This window comes from Rhinopithecus roxellana, chromosome 11 (assembly GCF_007565055.1).
Source record: "Rhinopithecus roxellana isolate Shanxi Qingling chromosome 11, ASM756505v1, whole genome shotgun sequence".
NCBI classification, from domain to species: Eukaryota; Metazoa; Chordata; class Mammalia; order Primates; family Cercopithecidae; genus Rhinopithecus; species Rhinopithecus roxellana.
In genome coordinates, this window is record NC_044559.1 from 23431604 (window position 1) to 23454154 (window position 22551).

Sequence of the window (22551 nt, forward strand, 5' to 3'; positions counted from 1 at the left end):
GCAGGAGAACACACTGTTGAACTCAGGAAACACAGTGGCCAGCAACTTCCTCTGGAGCCCCATATCTGGCTCCTCCCCATTTGCCCCCAGCAGCCCCTGTTGAAGAGGAATTACTGGGGTGGGGGAAGAGAGAGACCCTCCAAAGCCCTCGTGCCCTTTGTTTTCAGGTACATGTGTGGGCCCAGTCCCAAGCCTTAGCACATTGCTGAAGAGCTTTGTGCTGCTGAGCTGGGGAGGGCCTGGATCTGTTTATATGTGCAGGTAAGGGAGTGTATATGTGTGTTTGTATGTATGCATGTATATGCATATGTTTATATATATGTCTGTTGGTGAATTAATTCATTCAGATAGTCTGACCATGTACCCCAACCAGGACCTCTGAATCCACAGAGGTCTGAACCCAACCCCAAACCTCTGTCCCTCCTGGACTTACAGCTCCTTCCTCATTTTTCCTGACCTGGTCTGATCTGATTCAGCCAGAGAGCTCCATCCCTTTTCCTAGGACCCTAGTGTAGTCTAGTGCAACCTCCAACCCCTCTTTTATACCCTTAACCCAGTCCAGCCTGATTTCTTTTTTTTTTCTTTTTTTTTTTTTTTTTTTTTTTTTTTTTGAGACAGAGTCTCGCTCTGTCGCCCAGGCTGGAGTGCAGTGGCCAGATCTCAGCTCACTGCAAGCTCCGCCTCCTGGGTTCATGCCATTCTCCTGCCTCAGCCTCCCAAGTAGCTGGGACTACAGGCGCCCGCCACCTCGCCCGGCTAGTTTTTTGTATTTTTTAGTAGAGACGGGGTTTCACCGTATTGGCCAGGATGGTCTCGATCTCCTGACCTCGTGATCCACCCGTCTCGGCCTCCCAAAGTGCTGGGATTACAGGCTTGAGCCACCGCGCCCGGCCCTTTTTTTTTTTTTTTTAGGATAGAGTCTTGCTGTGTTGTCCAGGCTAGAGTGCAGTGGCACGATGTTGTCTCACTGCAACCTCTGCCTCCTAGGTTCAAATGATTCTCATGCCTCCTGAGTAGCTGGGACTATAGACACATGACACCATGCCCAGCTAATTTTTCTTTTTTTTTTTTTTTTGTATTTCTGGTAGAGACGTGGTTTCACCATGTCAGCAGTTCATGACTAGCCTTGGCAATATAGTGAGACCTCATCTCTACCTTTTTTTTTTTTTTTTGAGATGGAATCTCGTTCTGTCGCCCAGGCTGGAGTGCAGTGGCAAGATCTCGGCTCACTGCAGCCTCCGCCTCCTGGGTTCAAGTGATTCTCCTGCCTCAGTCTCCATAGTAGCTGAGACTACAGGTGTGCACCACCACGTCCAGCTAATTTTTGTAATTTTAGTAGAGATGGGTTTTCAGCTTGTTGGCCAGGCCGGTCTTGAACTCCTGATCTTAAGTGATCTGCCTGCCTTGGCCTCCGCAAAGTGCTAAGATTACAGACGTGAGCCCCTCCACCCAGCCGAGACCTCATCTCTAAAATAAATAAATAAGCTGGGTATGGTGGTGCATCTATAGTCCCAGCTACTTGGGAGGCTGAGGTAGGAGAATCACTCTGGCCTGGGAAGTTGAGACAACGGTGAGCTGTGATTGCACCACTGCACTCCAGCCCAGGTGACACAGCAAGACCCTTTGTCTCAAAAAACAAAAAAACAAACAAAAAAAAAACCAGGTGCAGTGGTTCTGAACGCCTGTAATCCCAACACTTTGGGAGGCCGAGGCGGGTTGATCACCTGAGGTCAGGAGTTCGAGACCAGCCTGGCCAACATGGTGAAACCCTGTCTCTACCAAAAATACAAAAATTAGCTGGGTGTGATGGCATGTGCCAAGTCCCAGCTATTTGGGAGGCCAAGGCATGAGAATCGCTTGAACCTGGGAGACAGAGGTTGCAGTGAGCGGAGATTGCCGCCACTGCACTCCAGCCTGGGCGACAAAGTGACACTTTGTCTCAAAAAAAAAAAAAATATGTGTATATATAGAGAGAGAGAGAGAGAGAGAGAGAGGGTCAGCAGCTCCCTAGTTTCATGATGGACTTCAAAGGCACTGGTTTAAGCTGGGCATAGTGGTCCGTGCCTATAGTCCCAGCTACTTGGCGGGTGGCAGGCTGAAGCAAGAGGATTGTGTGAGGCCAGGAGCTTGAGGCCACAGTGTGCTATGATAACACCAAGGAATCGCCACTGCACTTCAGCCTGGGCAACATAACAAGACCTTAGTCCCAGCTCCCAAGTACCCAGAATGTTTATAACAACTATGACTGTCATTCATGTGGCCACAGCCCCATTCACTCAGGGCCCAGCTCTGGGGCTCCTCCTAACCCCCACCCTAAGGTCATAGATGAAATGGATGGGAGACTACATACCCAACAGTTCTAAGCTGGGGAGTCTGGGAAGCTGAATGGGAATGGAAGCTGACTCACTCTTCCAGATTCCTTCTTCAGCCTCAGGATAGACTCATTTTCCCACTGATTCCAGGACCCATTTCCAGAGGAAGCTAAACCCTGGATTACTTCCCTCTTTGCTGCCCCACCTCTATGCCACCAGCTCACCTCTACAAGAGGAGGACCTAGGGCCAGTCCCTGGAGAAAAGTCCCAAAGGAGCTTGGGGGAGAAGATTCTTCTCCCTATCACCCCCAACAACTGAGGCTGCCTGGAGGAGGAGGTAGGCTACTTTTTCTCCCTTTCCTTTAATGGACTTCAGATGCACAGAACTAAATTAATCATAACCTTGGTTCATGACACACACTCATCATTGCTCCATGCACAGTGCACATTTATTTACTTATAAGACTATCATACGGGGCCAGGCGCGGTGGCTCACACCTGTAATCCCAACACTTTGGGAGGCCGAGGCGGGTGAATCACCTGAGGTCAGGAGTTTGAGACCAGCCTGGCCAACATGGTGAAACCCTGTCTCTATGAAAAATACAAAAAAAAAATTAGCTGGGCATGATGGTGCATGCCTGTAATTCCAGCAACTTGGGAGGCTGAGCCAGGAGAATCACTTGAGCCCGGGAGGTGGAGGTTGCTGTGAGCAGAGACTGCACCATTGCACTGCAGCCTGGGTGACAGAGTGAGACTCGTTTAAAAAAAAAAAAAAAAAAAAAAAAAAAAACTGTAGAGAACTAATCAACATGAAAGCTAGGATCTTGGCAATAACTTAAATCTAGCTACCCTCTCTCAGGATATCCGTCATTCTCTTGTTTTCTTTATATACACACACATATATATTTTATAAGACAGAGCTTCACTGTGTTGCTCAGAATGTAGTGCTGTAGCTATTCACAGACCCTATCATAGTGCACTGCAACCTCAAGCTCCTAGACTCAAGCAATCCTCCTGCTTCAGCCTCCCAAGTAGCTGAGACTACATGTGCAGCTGGGACTGTAGGTGGCACCACTACGCCTGGCTCCTTTTACATACTTACCAGCTGTATGTATTCCTGAAAATTTGTAAGAATTTTTAGCCAGAGCAGTGGCTCACACCTGTAATCCCAGCACTTTGGGAGGTCGAGGCGGGTGGATCACCTGAGGTCAGGAGTTCAAGACCAGCTTGACCAACATGGTGAAACCCTGTCTCTACTAAAAATACAAAAATTAGCCGGGTGTGGTGGTGAGCGCATGTAATCCAGCTACTTGGGATTACTCCATCTCAAAAAAAAAATTTTTTTTAAAGTTTAGTTATTTTTTACATTATTATAAGGGAGTATTGCTGTATGTAATTTTTGGTGGCTTATTTACTTATATTGTATTAACAAGATTTATGTTGTTACGTGTTGCTTACAGTTTACTCATTTTGAGAACTCTGTAATATTCCATTTTGTGACTCTACCCAGTTATTCATTCTCCTGTCACTGGATATTTGGGTTGTTTCTAGGTTTTGGCTATTGTGAAGACTATTTACATAATTTTACTTCCGTCTTCTACTGTAAATGTGCAGTTCTTCCTGGTTATATGTTTAGTAGTAGTCTCTACAAACTCATGTTTCCACCTCTGAAGCCCAAGCTTGAGTGCTTTTACTATGGCAGTTCTAGGGTTAACTCAAATTAAAATTTTAACATTTATTGAGTCCCTGCTATATAAGCTCTACTCAGCTCATTCATCCATTCAGCAAATGAAGCTAAATTTAGTGAGCATCTACAAAATGCCTGGAGCTGGAGACAGAACAGTGAATAAGACAATATGGCATATTATACAGTTGGGTGGAGAAATAGATATTACAACAAGTGGGGCCAGGCACGGTGGCTCACATCTGTTATTCCAGCACTTTGGGAGGCCGAGGTGGGTGGATCACTTGAGGTCAGGAGTTCGAGACCAGCCTGGCTAATATGGTGAACACCATCTTTATGAAAAAGAAAAATTAGCCAGGTGTGGTGGCACACGCCTGTAATCCCAGCTACTCTGGAGGCTGAGGCATGAGAATACTTGAACCTTGGAGGCAGAATTTGCAGTGAGCAGCGATTACACCAATGCACTTCAGCTTGGGCAACAGAGCAAGACTCTGTCTCAAAAATAAAAAAATAAAATAAACAAATGGCCACATACATACATATACACATATGCAATGACAATTTTTTTTTTTTTTTTTGAGACAGGCTGTCACTCTGTTGCCCAGGCTGTAGTGCAGTAGTGCAATCATAGTTCACAGCAGCCTTAACCTCCAGGGCTCAATCAGTTCTTCTATCTCAGCCTCCAGAGTAGCTGGGACCACAGGCATGCACCACCACACCTGGCTAATTTTTGTATGTTTTTGTAGAGATAGGGTTGATAAACATATAACAGGGAGACCTTATTTAATCTGGTGTATTAAGGAAGGCCTCTCTGAGGGAATATTTCAGCGGAGACTTAGTCAAGTAAAGAGTATGGGGAATAGGATTTCAGGTATAGGAAACACACTCTGATGCTGGGGAGTGCTTGCTGGGTTAGATGAGAAGAAGACCAGGTGCAGTGGCTCATGCCTGTAATCCCAGCACTTTGGGATACTGAGGCAGGTGTATCACTTGGGGTCAGGAGTTCAAGACCAGCCTGGCCAATATGGTGAAACCCTGTCTCTACTAAAAATACCAAAAAAAAAAAAAAAATTAGCCAGGTGTGGTGTGCATGCCTGTAGTCCTAGCTACTCGTGAGGCTGAAGCACAAGAATCGCTTGAACCTGGGAGGCAGAGGTTGTAGTGAGCCAGGATCATGCCACTACACTCCAGCCTGGGCAACTAAGTGGGACTCCATCTCAAAAACAAAGTCTGGGCAAGGTGCCTCACGCCTGTAATCCCAGCACTTTGGGAGGCCGAGGCGGGCAGATCACCTGAGGTCAGGAGTTTAAGACCAACCTGGCCAACATGGCGAAACCCCATCTCTACTAAAACATATAAAAATTAGCCATGTGTGATGGCGGGTGCCTGTAGTCCCAGCTACTCTGGAGGCTGAGGCAAGAGAATAGCTTGAACCCGGGAGGTGGAGATTGCCGTGAGCTGAGATCATGCCACTGCCTGGCGAAAGAGTGAGACTCCATCTCAAAAAAAAAAAAAAAAAAAAAAAAAAAAGACCCGGGCGCGGTGGCTCAAGCCTGTAATCCCAGCACTTTGGGAGCCCGAGACAGGCGGATCGCGAGGTCAGGAGATCGAGACCATCCTGGCTAACACAGTGAAACCCCGTCTCTACTAAAAAATACAAAAAACTAGCCGGGCGAGGTGGCGGGCGCCTGTAGTCCCAGCTACTCGGGAGGCTGAGGCAGGAGAGTTGCTTGAACCTGGGAGTCGGAGGTTGCAGTGAGTGGAGATTGTGCCACTGCACTCCAGCCTGGGAGACACAGCAAGACTCTGTCTCAAAACAACAACAACAACAAACAAAAAAACCTGACCATACTGTGTGATGTAGGTACTGGGGGAATTGGTTCCAGAATGGATATCAAAACCCATGGATGCTTAAGTCCCTTATATAAAATGGTATAGTCTTTGCATATAACCTATGCATATCCTCCCATATACTTTAAATCATTTCAAGATTACTTATAATACTTAATACAATGTAAATGCTATATAAATAATTGTTATATTGTATTGTTTAGGGAATAATGACAGGGAAAAATCTCTGTACATATTCAGTACAGATGCAACCATCCTTTTGGGGGGATTTTTTTTTTCTTAATTTTTTTTTTTTTTTTTTTTTTTTTTACAGCAAGTCTTTTCATTTTTATTACTCAAAAAAGTTTCATTTTTTTATTTAGCTTTCTGACTCTGTGCTTGTGCCTTCAACACTTTCACAACGATTTTCTGCTCCTCGATAAGGAAAGCACGCTTGATCCTGTCACGAACACATTTAGCACACATGGAACCACCATAGGCCCTGCTGACATGTTTCTTTGTTTTGGACAATCTCATAAGAACTTTAGGTCTTACAGCACGAACCCCTCGAAGTCTGCCTGGGCACACACCACATGCAGATTTTGGTGTTTTCCCAACCTTCTTGGTATAAAGGTAAACAATTCTATTACCAGGGGTTCAGGACAGCCTAGTTTTGTTAGAGGCTGTATTGTAGGAAAGCCTACGTCGGTATGTCAAACGCTGGACCATTCTGAGTGCCTGCGGACAACGTCCCCAGAAAAGTTTTCTTAATATTTTTCTGTAATGATGTTGACATCATATTTTTGGAATATTTTCCATCCATGGTCAGTTGAGTCCACAAATGCAGAACCTGAAAATATGGAGGACCAATTAGCTCCCATTTTATTTATTTTTGTTTGTTTATTTATTTATTTATTATTTTATTTTATTATTATTTTTTATTTATTTAGATGGAGTCTCACTCTGTCGCCCAGGCTGGAGTGCAGTGGGGTGATCTTGGCTCACTGCAAGCTCTGCCTCCTGGGTTCACGTCATTCTCCTGCCTCAGCCTCCTGAGTAGCTGGGACTATAGCTGCCCCCCACCACGCCCGGCTAATTTTTTTTTTTTGTATTTTTAGTAGAGATGGGGTTTCACCGTGTTAGCCAGGATGGTCTCGATCTCCTGACCTCATGATTTGCCCGTCTCGGCCTTCCAAAGTGCTGGGATTACAGGCTTGAGCCACTGCACCTGGCCTATTTTTTATTTTTATTTATTTATTTTGTGAGACAGGGTCTCATTGTCACCTGGGCTGGAGTACAATGATGCTATCATATCTCACCTCAGCCATGAACTCCTGGGTTCAAAGGATTCTTACGCCTCAGCCTTTCAAATAGCTAGGACTAAAGGCATGGACTACTATGCCCAGCTGTCTCCCATTCTATTTACATAGGAGGAAACTAAGGAACAGAGAGGTCAAACAGCTTGCCTAAGGTCACAGAACCAGCAAGGATTTTGAATTTTATCCAAATGTAATGGGTTGTCACCAAAGGATCTAATGCAGGTCATGTTTAAGAGCTGGTCCCTGCCTTCCAGAAAAAAGAGAAAGGGCCGGGTGTAGTGGCTCATGCCTGTACTCCCAGCACTTTGGGAGGCCGAGGCGGGTAGATCACCTGAGGTCAGGAGTTCAAGACCAGCCTGGCCAACAAAGTTTAGACTTAATTTTATAGAGAATGGAAAACCACCGCAAGTTTTTCAACAGAGAAGTGACCTACTCAGATCTGTTATTATTATTATTTTTTCATAAGATTAGTTTGATGTAGTGTGTAGAACTGGAGAAGGGAAACTAATTAGGAGGCTATGAGGTCTATGCTACTAGCAATGTAGAAAACCCAAACCAAACCACACAAAAAGATCCTAACATAAATTTTTTTTTTTTTTTTTTTTTTTGAGACGGAGTCTCGCTCTGTCGCCCGGGCTGGAGTGCAGTGGCTGGATCTCAGCTCACTGCAAGCTCCGCCTCCCAGGTTTATGCCATTCTCCTGCCTCAGCCTCCCGAGTAGCTGGGACTACAGGTGCCCGCCACCTCGCCCGGCTAGTTTTTTTGTATTTTTTTAGTAGAGATGGGGTTTCACCGTGTTAGCCAGGATGGTCTCGATCTCCTGACCTCGTAATCTGCCCGTCTCAGCCTCCCAAAGTGCTGGGATTGCAGGCTTGAGCCACTGCGCCCGGCCCCTAACTTATAAAACAAATACAAGATTAAAGAATTAGGCAGAGCATGGTGGCTCACGCCTGTAATCCCAGTGCTTTGGGAGGCTGAGGTGGGTGGATCACCTGAGGTCAGGAGTTCAAGCCTGGCCAACGTGGTAAAACCCTGTCTCTACTAAAAATAGAAAAAAAAATTAATCAGGTGTGGTAGTGGCCACCTGTAATCCCAGCTACGGGAGGCTGAGGCAGGAGAATTGCTTGACCTGGGAGGCTGAGGTTGCAGTAAACTGAGATAGCACCATTGCACTCCAGCCTGGGTGACAGAGAATACTCCATCAAAAAAGAAAAAAAAAAAAAAAAAAAAGGAAAAGAAAAAAGAAAACAAAAAAGATTAAAGAATTAAATGTAAGTAAATAAAGTTAGAAGAAAATGAGATTAAATAGTATTCATCAGCCTTGTAGGAATATGTGTGTGGGTGATAAACTTGCAAGCTTAAATACTATAGAAGAAATCAAAAAGGAAAAGAGTAAATTTTGTCCTAATTAAAACCAAAAAAAAAGGAAAGAATGACCAGTTTGACTACATACAAATTTACAACTTTGGTGTATATGTGTATAAGTAAAAACTAAACCAAACCTCTAAACAGAACAAACAAGAAAGCAATATGCTGAGAAATATATTTGCAGCAAATATGATAAAGAGTTAAAATCGGCCGGGCGCGGTGGCTCAAGCCTGTAATCCCAGCACTTTGGGAGGCCGAGATGGGCGGATCACGAGGTCAGGAGATCAAGACCATCCTGGCTAACACGGTGAAACCCCGTCTCTACTAAAAAATACAAAAAACTAGCCGGGCGAGGTGGCGGGCGCCTGTAGTCCCAGCTACTCGGGAGGCTGAGGCAGGAGAATGGTGTAAACCCGGGAGGCGGAGCTTGCAGTGAGCTGAGATCCGGCCACTGCACTCCAGCCTGAGCGACAGAGCGAGACTCCGTCTCAAAAAAAAAAAAAAGAGTTAAAATCTTTTTATGTAAGTAGGGTACAGTGTGGGATACCTGTAGTCCAAGCTACTGGGGAGGGTGAGGCAGGAGGATCCCTTTATAAAGCTTCGGAGTTTGAGCCCAGCCTGGGCAGGATAGCAAGACCCTGACCCTAGAAATAAATAAATAATTTTTGTATAATTAATTTATGCAAAACAGATTTTTTTGTTTTTTAAAAGGCCCCTCAATAAATAAATGGGAGCCAGGCACGGTGGGGTCATGCCTGTAGTCCCAGCCTTTTGAGAGGCTGAGGAAGGTGGATCATGTGAAGTCAGGAGTTCAAGACCAACCTGGCCAACGTGATGAAACCCCATCTCTAGTAAAAATAGAAAAAATTAGCCGGGCATGGTGGTACACGCCTGTAATCCCAGCTACTTGGGAGGCTGAGGCAGGAGAATCGCTTGAACCCAGGAGGCGGAGGTTGCACTGAGCTGAGATCACGTTACTACACTCCAGCCTGGGTGGCAAAGTGAGACTCCATCTCAACAACAACAACAACAAATACAAAAATTAGCCGGACGTGGTGGCAGGCGCCTGTAATCCCAGCTACTTGAGGGCTGAGACAGGAGATCGCTTGAACCTGGGACAGAGGTTGCAGTGAGCTGAGATTGTGCCACTGCACTTCAGCCTGGGCAATGGTGTGAGCTGTCTCAAAATAAATAAATAAATAAATAATAAAAATGATGGCTGGGTGCGGTGGCTCAGGCCTGTAATCCCAGCACTTTGGGAGGCTGAGGCGGGTGGATTACCTGAGGTCAGGAGTTCCAGACCAGCCTGGCCAACATGGTGAAACCCCGTCTCTACTAAAAATATAAAAACTAGCTGGGCATGGCCGGGTGTGGTGGCTCACGCCTGTAATCCCAACACTTTGGGAGGCCAAGACAGGTGGATCCTGAGGTCAGGACATCGAGACCATCCTGGCCAACACGATGAAACCCCATCTCTACTAAAAATACAAAAAATTAGCGGGGTGTGGTGGCGGGCACCTGTAGTCCCAGCTACTCAGGAGGCTGAGGCAGGAGAATGGCATGAACCTGGGAGGCGGAGCTTGCAGTGAGCTGAGATCCAGCCACTGCTTTCCAGCCTGGACAGAGTGAGACTCCGTCTGGAAAAGAAAAGCAAAACAAAAACCCAAACAAAAACTAGCCAGGTGATGGCCGAATAGGAACAGCTCCAGTCTCCAACTCCCAGCACGAGCGACACAGAAGACCGGTGATTTCTGCATTTTCAACTGAGGTACTGGGGTCATCTCACTAGGGAGTGCCGGACAATCGGTGCTGGTCAGCTGCTGCAGCCTGACCAGCGAGAGCTGAAGCAGGGCGAGGCATCGCCTCACCTGGAAGTGCAAGGGGGAAGGGAATCCGTTTTCCTAGCCAGGGGAACTGAGACACACAACACCTGGAAAATCGGGTAACTCCCACCCCAATACGGCGCTTTAAGCAAAGAGGCACACCAGGAGAATATATCCCACGCCTGGCCGGGAGGGTCCCACGCCCACAGAGCCTCCCTCACTGCTAACACAGCAGTCTGCAGGGATCTATCGGCAAGGCAGCAGCGAGGCTGGGGGAGGGGCGCCCGCCATTGCTGAGGCTTAAGTAGGTAAACAAAGCTGCTGGGAAGCTCGAATTGGGTGGAGCTCACAGCAGCTCAAGGAAGCCTGCCTGTCTCTGTAGACTCCACCTCTGGGGACAGCGCACAGCTGAAGACCAACAGGGGAAACAGCGGGGGCCGGTGCAGACGCGAACGACTCTGTCTGACAGCTTTGGGGAGAGCTGTGGATCTCCCAACTCAGAGGTTGAGATCTGAGAACGGACAGACTGCCTGCTCAGGTGTGTCCCTGACCCCTGAGTAGCCTAGCTGGGAGAAATCCCCCACTAGGGGCAGTCTGACACCCCACACCTCACAGGGTGGAGTACACCCCTGAGAGGAAACTTCCAAAGGAAGAATCAGACAGGTACACTCGCTGTTCAGCAATATTCTATCTTCGGCAACCTCTGCTGCTGATACCCAGGCAAACAGCGTCTGGAGTGGACCTCAAGCAATCTCCAACAGACCAACAGACAGTCCTTCTGACTGTCAGAAGGAAAACTATCAAACAGGAAGGACACCTATACCAAAACCCCATCAGTACGTCACCACCATCAAAGACCAGAGACAGATAAAACCACAAAGATGGGGAAGAAGCAGGGCAGAAAAGCTGGAAATTCAAAAAATAAGAGCGCATCTCCCCCTGCAAAGGAGCGCAGCCCATCGCCAGCAACGGATCAAAGCTGGTCAGAGAATGACTTTGACGAGAGGAGAGAAGAAGGCTTCAGTCCATCAAACTTATCAGAGCTAAAGGAGGAATTACGTACCCAGCGCAAAGAAACTAAAAATCTCGAAAAAAGAGTGGAAGAATTGACAGCTAGACTAATTAATGCAGAGAAGATCATAAACGAAATGACAGAGATGAAAACCATGACACGAGAAATACGTGACAAATGCACAAGCTTCAGTAACTGACTCAATCAACTGGAAGAAAGAGTATCAGCGATTGAAGATCAAATGAATGAAATGAAGCGAGAAGAGAAACCAAAAGAAAAAAGAAGAAAAAGAAATGAACAAAGCCTGCAAGAAGTATGGGATTACGTAAAAAGACCAAATCTACGTCTGATTGGGGTGCCTGAAAGTGAGGGGGAAAATGGAACCAAGTTGGAAAACACTCTTCAGGATATCATCCAGGAGAACTTCCCCAACCTAGTAGGGCAGGCCAACATTCAAATTCAGGAAATACAGAGAACGCCACAAAGATACTCCTCCAGAAGAGCAACTCCAAGACACATAATTGCCAGATTCACCAAAGTTGAAATGAAGGAAAAAATCTTAAGGGCAGCCAGAGAGAAAGGTCGGGTTACCCACAAAGGGAAGCCCATCAGACTAACAGCAGATCTCTCGGCAGAAACTCTACAAGCCAGAAGAGAGTGGGCGCCAATATTCAACGTTCTTAAAGAAAAGAATTTTCAACCCAGAATTTCATATCCAGCCAAACTAAGTTTCATAAGTGAAGGAGAAATAAAATCCTTTACAGATAAGCAAATGCTTAGAGATTTTGTCACCACCAGGCCTGCCTTACAAGAGACCCTGAAGGAAGCCCTAAACATGGAAAGGAACAACCGGTACCAGCCATTGCAAAAACATGCCAAAATGTAAAGACCATCGAGGCTAGGAAGAAACTGCATCAACTAACGAGCAAAATAACCAGTTAATATCATAATGGCAGGATCAAGTTCACACATAACAATATTAACCTTAAATGTTAAAGGACTAAATGCTCCAATTAAAAGATACAGACTGGCAAACTGGATAAAGAGTCAAGACCCATCAGTCTGCTGTATTCAGGAGACCCATCTCACATGCAGAGACATACATAGGCTCAAAATAAAGGGATGGAGGAAGATCTACCAAGCAAATGGAGAACAAAAAAAAGCAGGGGTTGCAATCCTTGTCTCTGATAAAACAGACTTTAAACCATCAAAGATCAAAAGAGACAAAGAAGGCCATTACATAATGGTAAAGGGATCAATTCAACAGGAAGAGCTAACTCTCCTAAATATATATGCACCCAATACAGGAGCACCCAGATTCATAAAGCAAGTCCTTAGAGATTTACAAAGAGACTTAGACTCCCATACAATAATAATGGGAGACTTCAACACTCCGCTGTCAACATTAGACAGATCAACGAGACAGAAAGTTAACAAGGATATCCAGGAATTGAACTCATCTCTGCACCAAGCGGACCTAATAGACATCTATAGAACTCTCCACCCCAAATCAACAGAATATACATTCTTCTCAGCACCACATCGCACTTATTCCAAAATTGACCACATAATTGGAAGTAAAGCACTCCTCAGCAAATGTAAAAGAACAGAAATTATAACGAACTGTCTCTCAGACCACAGTGCAATCAAATTAGAACTCAGGACTAAGAAACTCAATCAAAACCGCTCAACTACATGGAAACTGAACAACCTGCTCCTGAATGACTACTGGGTACATAATGAAATGAAAGCGGAAATAAAGATGTTCTTTGAAACCAATGAGAACAAAGATACAACATACCAGAATCTCTGGGACACATTTAAAGCAGTGCGTAGAGGGAAATTTATAGCACTAAATGCCCACAAGAGAAAGCAGGAAAGATCTAAAATTGACACTCTAACATCACGATTAAAAGAACTAGAGAGGCAAGAGCAAACACATTCAAAAGCTAGCAGAAGGCAAGAAATAACTAAGATCAGAGCCGAACTGAAGGAGATAGAGACACAAAAAACCCTCCAAAAAATCAATGAATCCAGGAGTTGGTTTTTTGAAAAGATCAACAAAATTGACAGACCGCTAGCAAGGCTAATAAAGAAGAAAAGAGAGAGGAATCAAATAGATGCAATAAAAAATGATAAAGGGGATATCACCACTGACCCCACAGAAATACAAACTACCATCAGAGAATACTATAAACGCCTCTACGCAAATCAACTAGAAAATCTAGAAGAAATGGATAATTTCCTGGACACTTACACTCTCCCAAGGCTAAACCAGGAAGAAGTTGAATCCCTGAATAGACCAATAGCAGGCTCTGAAATTGAGGCAATAATTAATAGCCTACCCACCAAAAAAAGTCCAGGACCAGACGGATTCACAGCTGAATTCTACCAGAGGTACAAGGAGGAGCTGGTACCATTCCTTCTGAAACTATTCCAATCAATAGAAAAAGAGGGAATCCTCCCTAACTCATTTTATGAGGCCAACATCATCCTGATACCAAAGCCTGGCAGAGACACAACAAAAAAAGAGAATTTTAGACCAATATCCCTGATGAACATTGATGCAAAAATTCTCAATAAAATACTGGCAAACCGGATTCAGCAGCACATCAAAAACCTTATCCACCATGATCAAGTGGGCTTCATCCCTGGGATGCAAGGCTGGTTCAACATTCGCAAATCAATAAACGTAATCCAGCATATAAACAGAACCAAAGACAAGAACCACATGATTGTCTCAATAGATGCAGAAAAGGCTTTTGACAAAATTCAACAGCCCTTCATGCTAAAAACGCTCAATAAATTCGGTATTGATGGAACATACCTCAAAATAATAAGAGCTATTTATGACAAACCCACAGCTAATATCATACTGAATGGGCAAAAACTGGAAAAATTCCCTTTGAAAACTGGCACAAGACAGGGATGCCCTCTCTCACCACTCCTATTCAACATAGTGTTGGAAGTTCTGGCTAGGGCAATCAGGCAAGAGAAAGAAATCAAGGGTATCCAGTTAGGAAAAGAAGAAGTCAAATTGTCCCTGTTTGCAGATGACATGATTGTATATTTAGAAAACCCCATCGTCTCAGCCCGAAATCTCCTTAAGCTGATAAGCAACTTCAGCAAAGTCTCAGGATACAAAATTAATGTGCAAAAATCACAAGCATTCTTATACACCAGTAACAGACAAGCAGAGAGCCAAATCAGGAATGAACTTCCATTCACAATTGCTTCAAAGAGAATAAAATACCTAGGAATCCAGCTTACAAGGGATGTAAAGGACCTCTTCAAGGAGAACTACAAACCACTGCTCAGTGAAATAAAAGAGGACACAAACAAATGGAAGAACATACCATGCTCATGGATAGGAAGAATCAATATCGTGAAAATGGCCATACTCCCCAAGGTTATTTATAGATTCAATGCCATCCCCATCAAGCTACCAATGAGTTTCTTCACAGAATTGGAAAAAACTGCTTTAAAGTTCATATGGAACCAAAAAAGAGCCCGCATTGCCAAGACAATCCTAAGTCAAAAGGACAAAGCTGGAGGCGTCACGCTACCTGACTTCAAACTATACTACAAGGCTACAGTAACCAAAACAGCATGGTACTGGTACCAAAACAGAGATATAGACCAATGGAACAGAACAGAGTCCTCAGAAATAATACCGCACATCTACAGCCATCTGATCTTTGACAAACCTGAGAGAAACAAGAAATGGGGAAAGGATTCCCTATTTAATAAATGGTGCTGGGAAAATTGGCTAGCCATAAGTAGAAAGCTGAAACTGGATCCTTTCCTTACCCCTTATACGAAGATTAATTCAAGATGGATTAGAGACTTAAATGTTAGACCTAATACCATAAAAACCCTAGAAGAAAATCTAGGTAGTACCATTCAGGACATAGGCATGGGCAAGGACTTCATGTCTAAAACACCAAAAGCAACGGCAGCAAAAGCAAAAATTGACAAATGGGATCTAATTAAACTAAAGAGCTTTTGCACAGCAAAAGAAACTACCATCAGAGTGAACAGGCAACCTACAGAATGGGAGAAAATTTTTGCAACCTACTCATCTGACAAAGGGCTAATATCCAGAATCTACAAAGAACTCAAACAAATATACGAGAAAAAAACAAACAACCCCATCAAAAAGTGGGGAAAGGATATGAACAGACATTTCTCAAAAGAAGATATTCATACAGCCAACAGACACATGAAAAAATGCTCATCATCACTGGCCATCAGAGAAATGCAAATCAAAACCACAATGAGATACCATCTCACACCAGTTAGAATGGCAATCATTAAGAAGTCAGGAAACAACAGGTGTTGGAGAGGATGTGGAGAAATAGGAACACTTTTACACTGTTGGTGGGATTGTAAACTAGTTCAGCCATTATGGAAAACAGTATGGCAATTCCTCAAGGATCTAGAACTAGATGTACCATATGACCCAGCCATCCCACTACTGGGTATATACCCAAAGGATTATAAATTATTCTACTACAAAGACACATGTACACGTATGTTTATTGCGGCACTATTCACAATAGCAAAGACTTGGAATCAACCCAAATGTCCATCTGTGACAGACTGGATTAAGAAAATGTGGCACATATACACCATGGAATACTATGCAGCCATAAAAAAGGATGAGTTTGCGTCCTTTGTAGGGACATGGATGCAGCTGTAAACCATCATTCTTAGCAAACTATCACAAGAACAGAAAACCAAACACCGCATGTTCTCACTCATAGGTGGGAACTGAACAATGAGATCACTTGGACTCGGGAAGGGGAACATCACGCACTGGGGCCTATTATGGGGAGGGGGGAGGAGGGAGGGATTGCATTGGGGAGTTATACATGATATAAATGATGAATTGATGGGTGCTGACGAGTTGATGGGTGCAGCACACCAACATGGCATAAGTATACATATATAACAAACCTGCACGTTATGCACATGTACCCTAGAACTTAAAGTATAATAATAAAAAGCAACAACAACAAAAAAAACAAATCACATATTATGATAATCCAAATTAATGGCTCTTTGGGAAAAAATTTTTATAATGAAACCGATGAAGTTTAAAAATGAATAAATTGTGCTAAACAAAACTGCATTGTTCAAAATTGCACACAACAAAAAGATATTGTAATTCTTTTCCTTCAGTTGAATAAACTCTATGTTTAAAAAAATTAAAACAAACAAACAAAAAAAGATTCAGAAAAATAAAGTGAATGAATTAGGAAGTGTAAAAAAAAAAAAAAAAAAAAAAAAAAAAAAAAACTAGCCAGGCATGGTGGTGGGCGCCTGTAATCCCAGCTACTCGGGAGGCCAAGGCAGGAGAATTGCTTGAACCTAGGAGACAGAGGTTGTAGTGAGTTGACACGGTGCCACTGCACTCCAGCCTCGGCGACAGAGTGAGACTCCATCTCAAAAAAGTAAAATAGGCTGGGCGCGGTGGCTCAAGTCTGTAATCCCAGCACTTTGGGAGGCCGAGACGGGCGGATCACGAGGTCAGGAGATCGAGACCATCCTGGCTAACACGGTGAAACCCCGTCTCTACTAAAAAGTACAAAAAAATTAGCCGGGCGAGGTGGAGGGCGCCTGTAGTCCCAGCTACTTGGGAGGGTGAGCCAGGAGAATGGCGTGAACCCGGGAGGCGGAGCTTGCAGTGAGCTGAGATCTGGCCACAGCACTCCAGCCTGGGCGGCAGAGCGAGACTCTGTCTCAAAAAAAAAAAAAAAAGTAAAATAAAAATAAAAATGACTATTCAGCTGGGCCGGGCAGCTCATACCTGTAATCCCAGTACTTTAGGGAGTCTGAGGTAGTAGGATCACTTGAGGCCAGGAGCTGGGGTCCAGCCTGGGCAACATAGTAAGACTCTGTCTCTACAAAAAAAAAAACACAACTATTAGCCAAGCATGGGGGTACAAGCATGTAGTAATCAGCTGCTCTGGAGGCTGAGGTTGGAGGATGCCTTGAGCTCAGGAGGTCAAGGTTGCAATGAGCCAAGGTCAGGCAAATGCACTCCAGCCTGGGCAACAGAGTGAGACCTTGTCAATCAATAAAGTACAGTTCAACAGCTTTTAGCATATTCATAATTTGTGCAACCATCGCCACAATTTTAAAACATTTCATCACTTCCGAAAGAACACCTGTATCCATTGGCAGTCACTCCACATTTTCCCCACTCTCTCAGCCCTAGGTAATCGCTAATCTATGTCTGTAAGACATTTCATATACATGGAATCATACAATATATGACCTTTTGTGACTGGCCTCTATCACTTAGCATGAGATTTTCAAGACTCATCCATGTTGTAGCATGTACCAGTATTTCTTTTCTTTTTTATTTTTTTTTAAGGGGCAAGGTCTCACTATGTTGCCTAGGCTGGACTCAAACTCCTGGCACATGCCACTATGCCTGGCTTAATTTTTTTATTGCTCAATAATATTATATTATATGGATATACTACATTTTAGTTATCCTTTCATCAGTTGATGGACATTTGGGTTATTTCCACTTTTTTGCTGTTATGAAATAGGCTGCTAGGTCAGGTGCAGTGGCTAGTGCCTGTAATCCCAGCACTTTGGAAGGCTGAGACAGGCAGATTACTTGAGACCAGCCTGGGCAACATGGTGAAACTTTCTACAAACAATACAAAAAATTAGCTGGTGTGGTGGTATGTGCCAGTCCTACCAGCTACTCAGGAGGCTGAGGTGGGAGGATAGCTTGAGCCTGGGAGGTGGAGGTTGCAATGAGCTGAGATTGCACCGCTGCACTCTAGCCTGGGTGACAGACTGAGACCCTGTCTCAACAACAACGGAAAAAGAAAAGAAATATGCAGCTATGAGTGTTCATATACACATATTTGTATTGACATATGTTTTCATTTCTCTTGGGTCTTTGGGGTAGAATTGCTGGGTCATATGGTAACTCTATGTTTAACCATCTGAGAAAGTACTAGACTGTTTTCCAAAGCAGCTGTGCCAATTTGTATTACCATCGGCAATGTGTGGAGGTTCTAATTTCTCTGTATCCTCATCAACGCTTTTTATTGTCTATCTTTTTGATTATAGCTATTTTAGAGTATGGGAAGTAGTAGCTCATTGTGGCTTTGATTTACATTTTCCTGACAATGATGTGGAGCATCTTTTTATGTGCTTGTATCAGTCATTTATCTATCTTCTTTGGAGAAATGTCTGTTCATATCTTTTGCCCGTTTTTAAATTGAATTGTCTTTTTATTATTCAGTTTTTAAAGTTATTTGTGTGTTCTAGATACAAGTCCTTTATCAGGTATATGATTTGCAAATATTTTCTCTGTTCTGTGGGTCCTTTTCACTTTCTTGATTGTTTCCTTTAAAGCACTAAAGTTTTTAACTTTGATGAAGCCCAAATTATTACCTATTTTTTCTTTTGTTGCTTGTGATTTTGGTGTACTTAGTCAACTTCATACTGAAGTATAACTTACAGAAAAGTGCACATATCATAAATGTACGACATGACAAATGTTCTCCAATCAAACACACTGTGTAACCAATGCTGAAGTCAAGAAGCAGAACATTACCAATACCCCAGTAGTCCTCCTCATGTCTCTTCCCCATCACTTTTTCCTTACAAGGGTAGTCATTATCTTGATTTCATTATTATTATTTTTTTGAGACAGACAGGGTCTCATTGTCTCACCCAGCCTGGATGCAATGGCACGGCTCACTGCAGCCTTTACTTCCCCGGGCTCAAGTGATCCTCCCTCCTTGGCATCCTGAGTAGCTGAGACTATAGGCAAGTGCTACAATGCCTAGCTAATTTTTAAACTTTTGTAGAGATGGAGTTTTGCCATGTTGCCCAAGCTGCTCAAGAGATCCACCTACTTTGGCCTCCCAAAGTGTTGGGATTACAAGTGTGAACACCATGCCCACCTTTTATCTTTTTCTTTTGTTTTTTTTTTTTTTGGCAACTCCACTCTGTTGCCCAGGCTGGAGTGCAGTGGTGTGACCTCAGCTCACTGAAACCTCCGTCTCCAAGTTCAAGCAATTCTCTGCCTCAGCCTTCGGTAGCTGGGATTACAGGCACCCACCACCACGCCCAGCTAATTTTTGTATTTTTGGTAGAGACGGGGTTTCACCATGTTGGCCAGGCTGGTCACGAACTCCTGACCTCAAGTGATCTGCCCACCTCGGCCTCCCAAAGTGCTGGGATTACAGGCATGAGTCACCACGCCTGGCCCTGTCTTCATTTTTAACACCAAGATTGGATTTGCCTGTTTTTGAGCTACAGAAATGGAATAATACTAAAGAGGCAGAGATTCTCAATAATTTTACCCCCCAGGCTGGGAAGGATGTGAAGAAACTAGAACCTCATAAACCTTGAGTAGCCAATTTCTTAGAAAAGCAATTTATGCTGGGTGTGGTGACACATGCCTGTAATCCCATCTGCTCAGGAGTCTGAGAAGGGAGGATTGCTTGACCCCAGAAGTTAAAGACGAGCCTGGGCAACACAGTGAGACACCATCTTGAAAGAAAGAGGGAAGGAAGGAAAGAAAGAAGGAAAAAAGGAAGAAAGAAAGGCAACTTGTATAAATATGTATGTGCAACCTTTGACCCACTAATTCAATTTCTGGGAATCACAGCATTACTCCCCCACTGCCCCCACTTTTTTTTTTTTTTTAATGCAATTACTCCTCTTGCAGCACTATTTTTTTTTTTTTTTTTTTTTTTTTTGAGACGGAGTCTCGCTCTGTCACCCAGGCTGGAGTGCTATGGCCGGATCTCAGCTCACTGCAAGCTCCGCCTCCCGGGTTCACGCCATTCTCCTGTCTCAGCCTCCCGGGTAGCTGGGACTCTATTTTACACAGGAGGAAATGGAGTCTCAGAGGTTAAATGACTGAGAAAAGGTCACAAAATAAGTAAAGCAGAATTATAATGTACAAAGAGATTAGGTTCTAAAGTCAATACATAGGTCAAAAATGGAGTATTTTCTTTCTTTTTTTTTTTTTTTGAGACGGAGTCTCACTCTGTCACCCAGGCTGGAGTGCAGTGGCCGGATCTCAGCTCACTGCAAGCTCCACCTCCCGGTTTTACGCTATTCTCCTGCCTCAGCCTCCTGAGTAGCTGGGACTACAGGCGCCCGCCACCTCGCCCGGCTAGTTTTTTGTATTTTTTTTTTTTTAGTAGAGACGGAGTTTCACAGGGTTAGCCAGGATGATCTCGATCTCCTGACCTCGTGATCCGCCCATCTCGGCCTCCCAAAATGCTGGGATTATAGGCTTGAGCCACTGCGCCCGGCCAAAAATGGAATATTTTCAAAATAAACCATGGAAATTTCTTAAATCATCCATAAAATAAAGTAGAGCTGGCCTCTCAATAAGTTCAACTCCGTCTGGTTTTTGTCCATCATTGGAACAAACTGCTGGTTTCAGTGGTTGAGCACCAGATTTGAAGTTGGCTTGCATTAAGTGTCCATGTTATGTAAAAAATACTCGAATCACTAAACTCACACTTAGTATCTCTGAGATGCTGTCTCCCTTCTTACCCTGCCAGCTGTTTACAACAAAATTGCCCTTTACTGAATGCACATAGCTATCCTGGCCCTAAGTTAAATGTGCCAGTGATGTTACTCCATTGTGGTCAAGTGAGATTTAAACCTAAAAGCTGTGCCTGCCTCCCAAGCATTTGTTTTTCTAGCTAGAGGGTCCTGACTGTGTCAGTGTGGGCTTCAAACTGCTATTTACTGAGCCTGCTTTGGGTTGCTCCCCACAACCCCTACCCCTAGCCACTCCCTCAAACCATCCTTATGGGGCCAGTCTTGCTGAGGCCCTTCTTGACTACTTACTCCAACTCAGCTTGAACAAGCATCTCAATGTGAATTTTTTTTTTTTTTTTTTGTCATGGAGTCTCACTCTGTCGCCCAGGCTGGAGTGCAATAGCTCAATCTAGGCTCACTGCAACCTCTGCCTCCCGGGTTCAAGCGATTCTCCTGCCTCAGCCTGCTGAGTAGCTGGGACTACAGGAGCCCACCACCACACCTGGCTAATTTTTTTGTATTTTTAGTAGAGACAGGATTTCACCAGGTTGACCAGGCTGGTCTCGAACACCTGACCTCAAGTGATCTGCCCGCCTTGGCCTCCCAAAGGGCTGGGATTACAGGCATGAGCCACCGTGCCCAGCCTACCATGAATTTTTGAGGCCCATAGAGGACAATCCTGTCTGTTGATCCTCGGTGAGGGCTAAAGTCTGGGGGAGACAGGATAAAGATGAACCATCAGAGAGCACCACCATTCCCAGTCCCAATGAAGACTAGTTCCACCTCACCCAGCAGGTTGGATTGGATTTTTCTGATGGGCTTCCATCCAAAGATAGTGTTTGTATATTAGGAGTAAGGGAAAGTTTGAAAGGAGAGGTTTCCTGCCCAGAATTAACCCCCTAGGGAGAAGGGATAGCGAAATGAGATTGAGTGGGCTAGGGTCTGGTGCCTGGGACTGTGAAGCCTAGAATCTGACACTCCTGCGGGTGTGAACCCAGGCGCTCTGGGAGACTGGGATTCTGGAATGGGGGTATGAGTAGAGCTGAGCTGGGGGCACAGAGGGAAATTCCCAGGGATGGAGGAAGAGTCAAGTTCCCCTCTACACCTAGAGGATGAACTTAAGGAAGGAGTGAAGGTCATATGTGTTGTTCCTGAGGAAGAGGCCGCTGTAGAAAATGGCCCCCATTTTGGGGGAATGGGGGAAACAGCTCCCCGATTGCTTATAAAGCAGCAGGTGTTCCGGTCTGTGGGGAGATAAAGCAGGAGGGAGGGGCTTAGGGAACTCAAGGCTGGGTCAGAATGGGGAGAAGAATAGAGTCAGGAGAGGAGAATGGGCTAAGGGACAATTGGAGGGTGGGAAGTTAGGAGAGGATGATGGAGGTGAAGGAGTCAAGGATGGGAGAGAGGAAAATGGAAGAGGGATCGGGGCAGATGAGAGAGGAGGCAGAGTATGGGCAGGGTTGGGTTTGGGGAGCTCTGAGTAATGAAAGGGAATGGTTCTCAGAGGAATGGGGCAAAGATAGCCCAAGCGGGAAACAAGTCTCACAAGGTGTGGAGGGGTTACAGGTTAGGATCTTCCTGAGGAGACCAGAGGTGGCTCCTGGCCTGAGGGATCAGTTTTCAGAGAGGAGGGGTGGGCCCTGGGTAGGGGAAGGCTAAC

General features: G+C 44.6%; 1 pseudogene across 1 annotated transcript; it reads right to left on the bottom strand.

The window, feature by feature from the left end:
• Positions 1–6130: 6130 nt before the first annotated feature.
• On the bottom strand, positions 6131–6560 carry LOC104656507 (annotated as a pseudogene). The gene has a single exon (XR_747140.2). The product of XR_747140.2 is annotated as a 60S ribosomal protein L34 pseudogene (transcript).
• Between the last annotated feature and the right edge of the window lie 15991 nt (positions 6561–22551).